The 8245-nt window shown below is 38.6% G+C and overlaps 1 long non-coding RNA gene across 1 annotated transcript; it reads left to right on the top strand.

The window, feature by feature from the left end:
• Positions 1-485: 485 nt before the first annotated feature.
• Positions 486-7497, top strand: LOC121018631 (uncharacterized). The gene is made up of 3 exons (XR_005785252.1): positions 486-741; positions 4147-4273; positions 7404-7497. It is a non-coding gene; the product is annotated as an uncharacterized LOC121018631 (long non-coding RNA).
• Positions 7498-8245: the final 748 nt, after the last annotated feature.

Below are 8245 nucleotides of genomic sequence, written 5' to 3' on the forward strand. Positions count from 1 at the left end.
ACAGCTTGCCTGTATTTTGTAGAGTATATGGTTTACTTTCAGAAAGTAGCCCTTGGAGGAAAGTTAAAAATTGAGTATTAAAATTTTTTAATAGTACTGGCAAAGAATGAAAAAGAGTATTATTAGATTAGCAAATATATTGGTCAGAAATATTAATGACTATCAAAAGTAAATATCCATTGATATAAAAATTCTACAGTGGGAAGCAGTAATGGATTTTAAAGCTAAAACTTATATGAACTTTTAAAATGTGTGATGTAAATATACTCCAATAGGAGTATAGGAATATAGAATTCATATTTTAAAGATGGGATTAATTTCTATTTGTTTTTAATTTTTATAAATGTCAAAGTATAATGTGTTATGAACAATGCAGAGAATAGAATTTTTGAAATTTCCTAGAGCATTCATAATTTATCAGTGCTGGCTGTCTTCTCCCCAAACACCTTGGTATTTTTGAAATAAAATTATAAAACAGAGTGTATTCAAGATCTGGATAAAAGGTTTCCTGGGATAAGGAGGAAAGAGAAAAGATTTGAAGGCTATACACTGTATCTTCCTGACATTTTTCATTTCACATTTTTAACTTGATTGCATGTCCATTTATTCATTCAACAGATATTTATTGATCTGTTATTTGCTTGGCACCATTCTAAAGGATGAAGATATAGTAATGAAAAAAGATTCCTGTCTTCACAGAGTTCTTAGTGCGGCAGGGGAGATCTACAATGGAATAAAAAGGTAAAAAAAATGTAGGATACGTTAGATGGCAATATGTACTGAGGTTATAAGACGAATAAAGGAGGGAAGTGGGTTGAACTTTTAGTTAGGCTGCCCAGGGAGGGCTTCACTGGGAAAGTGACTTGAAATACTTGAAGGAGTTAGAGAGCACGTATCTGGGGAAAGAGTGTTCATGGCAAGGAAACAGCAAATGTAAAAATCTTAGGTGGGAACAGGTTTGGGATGTGGACAAAAGGAGGTCAGCATGACTGGAAAAGAGTGATTGTGTCAGTGAAGCCACTGATACTCTTCTCTGCCTGTATAACTGTAAGAATACGGATAGTCTAACAGGTACTCTTTTCCTACTATTCATTAGTGGTTCCAGATCTATGTCAACTGAAAACAGTGCCCTATTTCAGGCCAGTGCTTACTTTCTATGTTTTTGTTTTTTTAAAGACTTAATTTTTTAGATTAGTTTTAGGTTTAAAATCTCATTACAAGGGAAGTTGAGGGATTTTTCATTTACCCCATCCCTGCATAGCTTCCTCTGTTATCAACATCATGCACCAGAATGGATTTTATTAAGTTTTTTAACCAAGGATGAACCTACATTGACACGTCATAAACACTCAAATTCCATATATACCTTAGGGTTCTTTCTTGGTATTGTATATTCTGTGAGTTTAGACCAATGTGTAGTAACCTACATCCATCATTGCAATATCATACAGAGTATTTTCACTGCCCTAAAAATCTTCTGTGCTCCATTTATTTGTCTCCCCTCTTCGGTACTGCACACATTGATTTATTTACTACCTCCTCAGTTTTTCCTTTTCCTAGATGTCATACAGGCAGAATCAAACAGCATTTAGCCTTTTTAGACTGGCTTCTTTCACTTACTAACATGCATTTAAGGTTCCTCCATGTCCTTTTATGTCTTGATAGCTCATTTATTTTTAGTGCTGAATAATATTCCCTTGTCTGGATGTACCACAGTTTATTTATCCATTCACCTACTGAAGGACATCTTGGTTGTTTCCACGTTTTGGCAATTATGAGGAAAGCTGCTATAAACATCCTTGTGCAGGTTTTTGTGTGAACATAAATTTTCAACTCTTGTGGGTAAATACCAAAGAGTGTGATTGCTGGATCATATGGTAAGAATATGTTTAGTTTTCTAAGAACCCGCCAAACTGTCTTCCAAAGTGGCTGTACCATTTTACAATTCCACCAGCAACGTATGAGAGTTCCTATTGCTCCACATCCTTGCCAGCGTTTGGTGTTGCTTACTTACTTTTCATTTCTAAGAGAAGTGTTGCTTCTGACATGAATTAGAATAGAATTAATTTGTCAGTCTATTCCTTGCTTTGATCAAAGAAAGGATTTGGGGAAATGAAAAGCTCTAATGTCTTTGTTAAATTAATTGAAATATGTAAAAATTTAAAAAGCAAAACTGAAAAAAATTAATTGACATTTTGCCAACGCCAATTTAATTCAACACACATTTTATTGAGATCCTCTAATGTAAAAAGTTTGCTGCTTGTTCCTTTGGGGGATATGGTTAGCAAAGAGCCATGGACTACAACTTTCTCAGTTCCAACCTTCTCAGGGCTCTTTAACAGAAGAACCCAATAATCTGTTCTAATAATACTGTCCTATTTATCTGTTGCTTTGGTCTGAGTGTCTTGCTTAATTTGCTTGCGAGCTGTGTTTTCTTAATACAGAAATTTATTATGCCTCAGTGAAGTAGATATTAAATACTACTCTCATTTTTTTTCAGAATAGTAGAAAGATTTCCAGTGTTTGTCCTCAGATGCCTGTGAGATCCTTGTTATTCTGTGTCTGGTGCAGATGCTTCTAGGCGTCCACTTTGCACCTGCAGAAATGGGCAAACCGATGCCTAACTCCCACATAACTTCAGAACATGGCTCCTCTTCAGAACATGGTTCCTCTATCCCGGAAGTACTTCAGTGTTAAACAGATGAGTTTTCTTCAGAAAGAATTTTCTGTGTATCCATTGTCAGAGCTAACATATCTGTGATAGTTCTTTCCCTGACTACACTGGATACTGTGGGTCTTTTCCTTTTTCTCTTACTAAGGTTTATATAGATTTTACCCTTCACTTTTCTCCCTCTTCCTCTCATTTGGTTTTTGTGATTTCCATCCAATATGCTTGCACCTGGATTCCCTCTATTTTGAAAGAAAGTTTTATTTCTCACAATGCGTTAGTGAATATTATTTGCTACACTGTGTTTGGAAGGATTCTGTGACTGAGTCCAGGTTCAGGAGGAGAGAGTGTTGGGATTAATTAGTAATGAGAGAGTGTCAGGAAATAGTAGTTGTTGCAGAACCTCACTGTCTGTACTGTTGGCTAGCACGGATGGTGTAATCCCCTTGTACCAAGCCTACCATTCTTCTTGTTTTTATGGTTTATTTATTTTGAGAGAGAGAGAGAGAGAGAGAGAGAACACAACTGGGGGAGGGGCAGAGGGTGGGGAGAGAGAGTCCCAAGCAGGCTCCACACTCATCATGGAGCCCAATGCAGGCTCAATCTCACAACAATGAGATCATGACCTGAGCCAAAATCAAGAGTCGGACACTTAACCAACTGATCTACCCAGGCGCTCCCCAAACCTAATCCTAGAGACTGCAGCATGAGGTCATGTCATGCACAGTTCAGGTCCTTGAACTACTATATCTCAGCAAATGTTCGATATTTGGAAGGAACTACTTGCTCACTTTGGATACAGAATATACTCAAGATATGCAAATTTGTCATATATGATTTTTAATGGGATGAAGCCTTTAATAGTTGATATCACTTGGGATCATCTATTTCAGACTTTCTGTTTAGTAGACTATCTATGGTCAGTGGTATTAGCAAGTGGGCTGGGTATCTGAAAGACTCATTAAGTTTCAGATTCCTGAAAACTTGAGGGATTTATTTCCCACTTTCTGGAATGCATGCTACTAAGGCATTTAAAGTGCCTGCTAGTTCCTGTTCATAAGGCTCAATAACATGATGTCATCAAGGTAGTTAACGTGATATTGTGTAAAATTCCAAGACGATCAACATCTTTGAGTGCTAGATCATGTCAGACAATGGGAAAGTTGGTATAGTTGTGATGCAAGAGTGTGAAGGTGAGTTGCTGTCCTTGCTAAGTGAGAACAAACTGTTTCTGGTGGGACCTGCAATTTGGTATAGACAAAAAGTCATTTTCTGGATCAATAGCTGCTTACCAGGATCCAGAGGTTGTATTTATTTACCCCTTGAAAAATGAAATACTGTATATGAAGTAGCTGCCGCATTTGGAATAATGACCTGCCTGACATTATAACAACCCACTATCCACCTGCATTTTGCATAGGAAAAAAAGGAGAATTACATTGGAATGTGATATGAGTTATCATGCTTCCACCTTTCAGATTTTTGGTGAACTCCATGCTCTCTGTAATTCCATCGTGTTCAGTTGTGGCTTACTGCTCTGGTTGAGAGAGAATGTTTCAGAGGCCACTACCTCATCATCATACCATAACAGCCCTACCTCCAGAGGTAAGAGAGGTCACATGCTGATTCTGTTATAAACATGACTATTCAATTTATATATGCAAGGTCTGGGGATACAAATACAGGCCCCCAAATCCACTTTATCAGTTGACCTCCATAAGCCCCACATTGACCAGTGGACCACAGTGGCAGTATAAATCAAGAGAGCTAGAATCTAGTAATCTTGAGATAGGACCGGATGTTTTCCTTTTCCCAGAGCGTGATCACCCTATATATAAGCACCTTTTGGAAGGCTTAGAAAATATTTCAGAATATAATTATGGTGATTCTGGATAAAGCCCCTGTACTCTGAGCTTATGAACTCGGTTAGGGCTGCACTGGGGGAGAAGAGGTGCTTCACCATTGTGGTGATCCCAGATAGATTTCTGCTCACTTGGGCTAGAATGTTTATACTTGATCTTAGCCAAAAGGCCGAGAAGCGATGGGCTAGAATTTTTAATTATAATTATGATATAGTATAGACTTAATATAGATATATTAATATAGATATAATACAGATATATATAATTATTTAGTGGGCTACCTATTTGTCTTATTGAAACATTGTGATCAATAAGCCTTACTGCAGATACCTGCAGGTCAAATATAATTGTTTATTATGGTAATTATGCAAACCTTGCCTTTAGAGGTTAAGTTGGCCCCTAACATTCCAGAATTTCACTATCCACTTTAAAATCAGAAAGCCCATTTCAGTTGTGGCTTTTCTCACCATTATCCCTAGCTTATGAAAGACAGCCATCCACCATAAAGCTCTTCTAAGCATATAGTGGCCGCATCATCGATGCATTTCTCAACACTTAAGGGAAGAGGGAGTACTCTGGACTCTCAAGGGACATGTTTGTGTGGATATTCAGGTTTACTCCAGGGTCCCTATCTCTCTAAGCCTTTCGGTCTTTTCTTCTATTTTATGCCAAGGAAGTTCTGGCATCTCATCCTGATTGAATTAGGTCCATGTTTCAGTAATCATCCAAGCCAACTGTTGAAACTCCTCACATTTGCCTCATTCTCTGTTAAGTTAAACCATAATAATATACTTGACTTCATCCAATATTATGTTTTACCCTTCTTGGTCTAATATGTATAGAATCTACTCCCATAGTCACCCTCTAAGTTTCTGCCAATGTCTATTTGCAAAAATCTTGCCATTATTTTGGAATATGAACTCTCTTCTCCCTCATGTGGCTTGGCACTTGCCTCCATGGACTGCGTTGAGATACAACTCTAGTTGCAGGTCTTGAGGCAGCGAGAGATGATGAGGAGAATACACATCCTCTTTGAAGGCATCAGCCACAGAGGAGCTTATAGAGTCTTCAGGAAAGATAAGGCTATGCACCTCAGAACCTAAGGAGCTGCTTCTGATGGCAAGTGAGGCTCAGAGATATCAGATTAAAAGTACTCAACTTTGTCTAAGTTGAACAAAATTTCCTCCTTCCAGTTCAGGCATTCCTTCCTTCTAAACAATTCCTAAATTTTTACATAAGAAACTCTGTCTGTTAATTCATCTCATATTGTAATTATGTAACTCACAAAATTATATTTTGACTAGTCATACCTGCCTTATGAATCCAAGAAATAAGAGGTTCTTTCATGGCTATTAAAGATACTTCCTTGTCTTCTGTGACTTGATGGCAGAGAGAAAGCTCGTTCCCAGTTCTTATAATTACATTTACTACTGTAACTGTCAAGGACTTCAGCTACTTTGTTACTCAAAGACTTGCCTTCCATAGGAAATTCATCCCAAGAAGCCACAGCCATAATTTAAGTCATTTTGCTATTGTTGCCTGTTACAGATTACCAGCATCCCATTTGTCATTGGCAACGAGATTTCACGCTAAATTGTAAAGCTAAAGAGGTAAATAACCCAATTATAGAATCCTATCTTTGAGGGTCAGCTTCCTGGGTCCACTCATGCTACCAAGTCTTCTATCAATCAAGAGCCAACAACAGATATTTCAAATGGAGAACTTTAATATAAGGAATTGGTTACTTGGTATTTTAATTATGTGTTGTAACCAATAAACCAGTTACCTCAAAATTTAATAACTTGAAACAGCAATAATACAGTTATTATCTCACATAGCTTCTGAGGTTCAGGAATCCAGGAGAAACCTAGGATCCCTTATGAGATTGCAGTCGAACTGTGAGATGGCATTGCAGTTATCTGAAGGCTTGGCTGAAGGTGGAGGATCTGCTTCCAAGATGGCGCACTCATGTAGCTATTGGCAGGAAGACCTCCGCTTCTTGCTGGCAGTTGGCAAAAAGTTTCAGTTTCTCACCACGTGGGCCTCCCCACAAGGCTGCTTGAGTGTCCTCATGACAGAGCAGTTGGCTTCTCTCAGGCAGTGATCTAAGAGAGAGAGCAGGATGAAGCTGTGATACCTTTGATGACCTAGCCATACACCATCGTGTCTGTCACAGTGTACTCATCTGAAGCAAGTCACTAAGTCCAGCCCACAATCAAGGGGAGGGGAATTAGGGTCCACCCTTTAGAGACAACAGTGTTGAAAAATTTGTGACATATTTTAAAACCACCACTCACCAGTATTAGAAGCCTTAAAGAGCAGAAAAGGAATGTGAAGGTTAAGTCCAATATTAGTATGTGTGAAAGTAGCTACTACTCTTGGTGTTGAAGGAACAAAAGGGCGCTGGTATATGTAGTGGCTCAGAGGACTGGTCTGTGTGGCTGGCACTTTGAGTGATGAATACCATGTGGCCGCTGTGTGGATCTCTAAGGAGGCTACCCTGTGACTATTGTTCAGCTCTCTGGGGGAGAGACTCATGCTTTCTGAAAAGTGCATGGTGTCGCTGGTACTCTGTCGCTGAAGGGGCACAGCCAGCCCTGAGGGGCTGAAGCAATGTTGGTATGGTATTTGTTTTCTGCTGCTAGAGGAAAACTTATAGGAACTGTAAATAGAAAAAGAGTTCATTCTTCCCTCCTCCTGTCTTTCAATTTCACACTAGTCTCTTTCACTGACAGAAACTAACAGGAATCCATCTGGCAAGGGAATATTGAAAATATAGTGCAAAGAAGCAGAGAGGATGGGTTGACTTGGCACTGAGAGATAATAGGTAACTAACTGGCATAGCCTGATTTTGGCTTATGTTTTTCTTGTAGGTACTATGTCTCAAATCGCCGTTCTTAATTCTTCACAATGAACTATGAAAACCATCATATCTGGTCCAGATCCCTGCATAACCTCTTCCCAGTAAGTGGCTGGTGGCTGTATGAATTGGGTACTCTGTATTTTTTTTTTGATACTCTGTATTTTAAAAGTACTTAAGCAGATTTGTGGTAGATGGCTTTTAATAGGATAAAAGCTTGAAAAGTGGAAATCATTTGAGATCATCATCAATTTCAGAACCCCAGCAGCCATTTGCAAATTGATGGTATACATAGGTTGGATATCTAGACGTCTCCATCATGTCACCAATAATGGTCCAACTTGTCTTTCTTTCCCTTTTGTGTGTTCTGCTGGCAAATATGGTAAATATTCCCCAGTTTATAGTTGTCCTGTAAGGTTTTTTCCAGGCCAGAGCTGAACCAAATGACCCCTTGAAAGTTCACAGCTCTAGATAAGATTATGAATTGGGCACTGTTTTAGATCTCTGCAAAAGAATATTGTCATTGCATGAGTAGTTCAGAATCTTGCCCCTTCCCAAATATTTTTTGAACAATTAACCCGAAATGTGAAAGTTCTTCCCGTTCACTTTGCCCAACACCATATCATATCCCAGTTGTTTCATATCCTGAACAGGTTTTGTTCCCAATCTAAATTCTAGGAGCTGCCACCAGGGATGCTAAGTTGCTCTGGCATTTGATATGCAAGGAGTGTCTGCAGTCCATGTGGGTAAAAGAGTTCAAATAGATTTCTGCCATCTTCACTTATACCATTCTCCCTTTACATTCTCATTGCACAGCCCTTAAAGAATGTTCCATGTTAAAATAAATGTAGTAGA

This window comes from Herpailurus yagouaroundi, unplaced genomic scaffold, assembly GCF_014898765.1.
Source record: "Herpailurus yagouaroundi ecotype Mexico unplaced genomic scaffold, PumYag 77, whole genome shotgun sequence".
In the NCBI taxonomy this organism is placed as follows: Eukaryota; Metazoa; Chordata; class Mammalia; order Carnivora; family Felidae; genus Herpailurus; species Herpailurus yagouaroundi.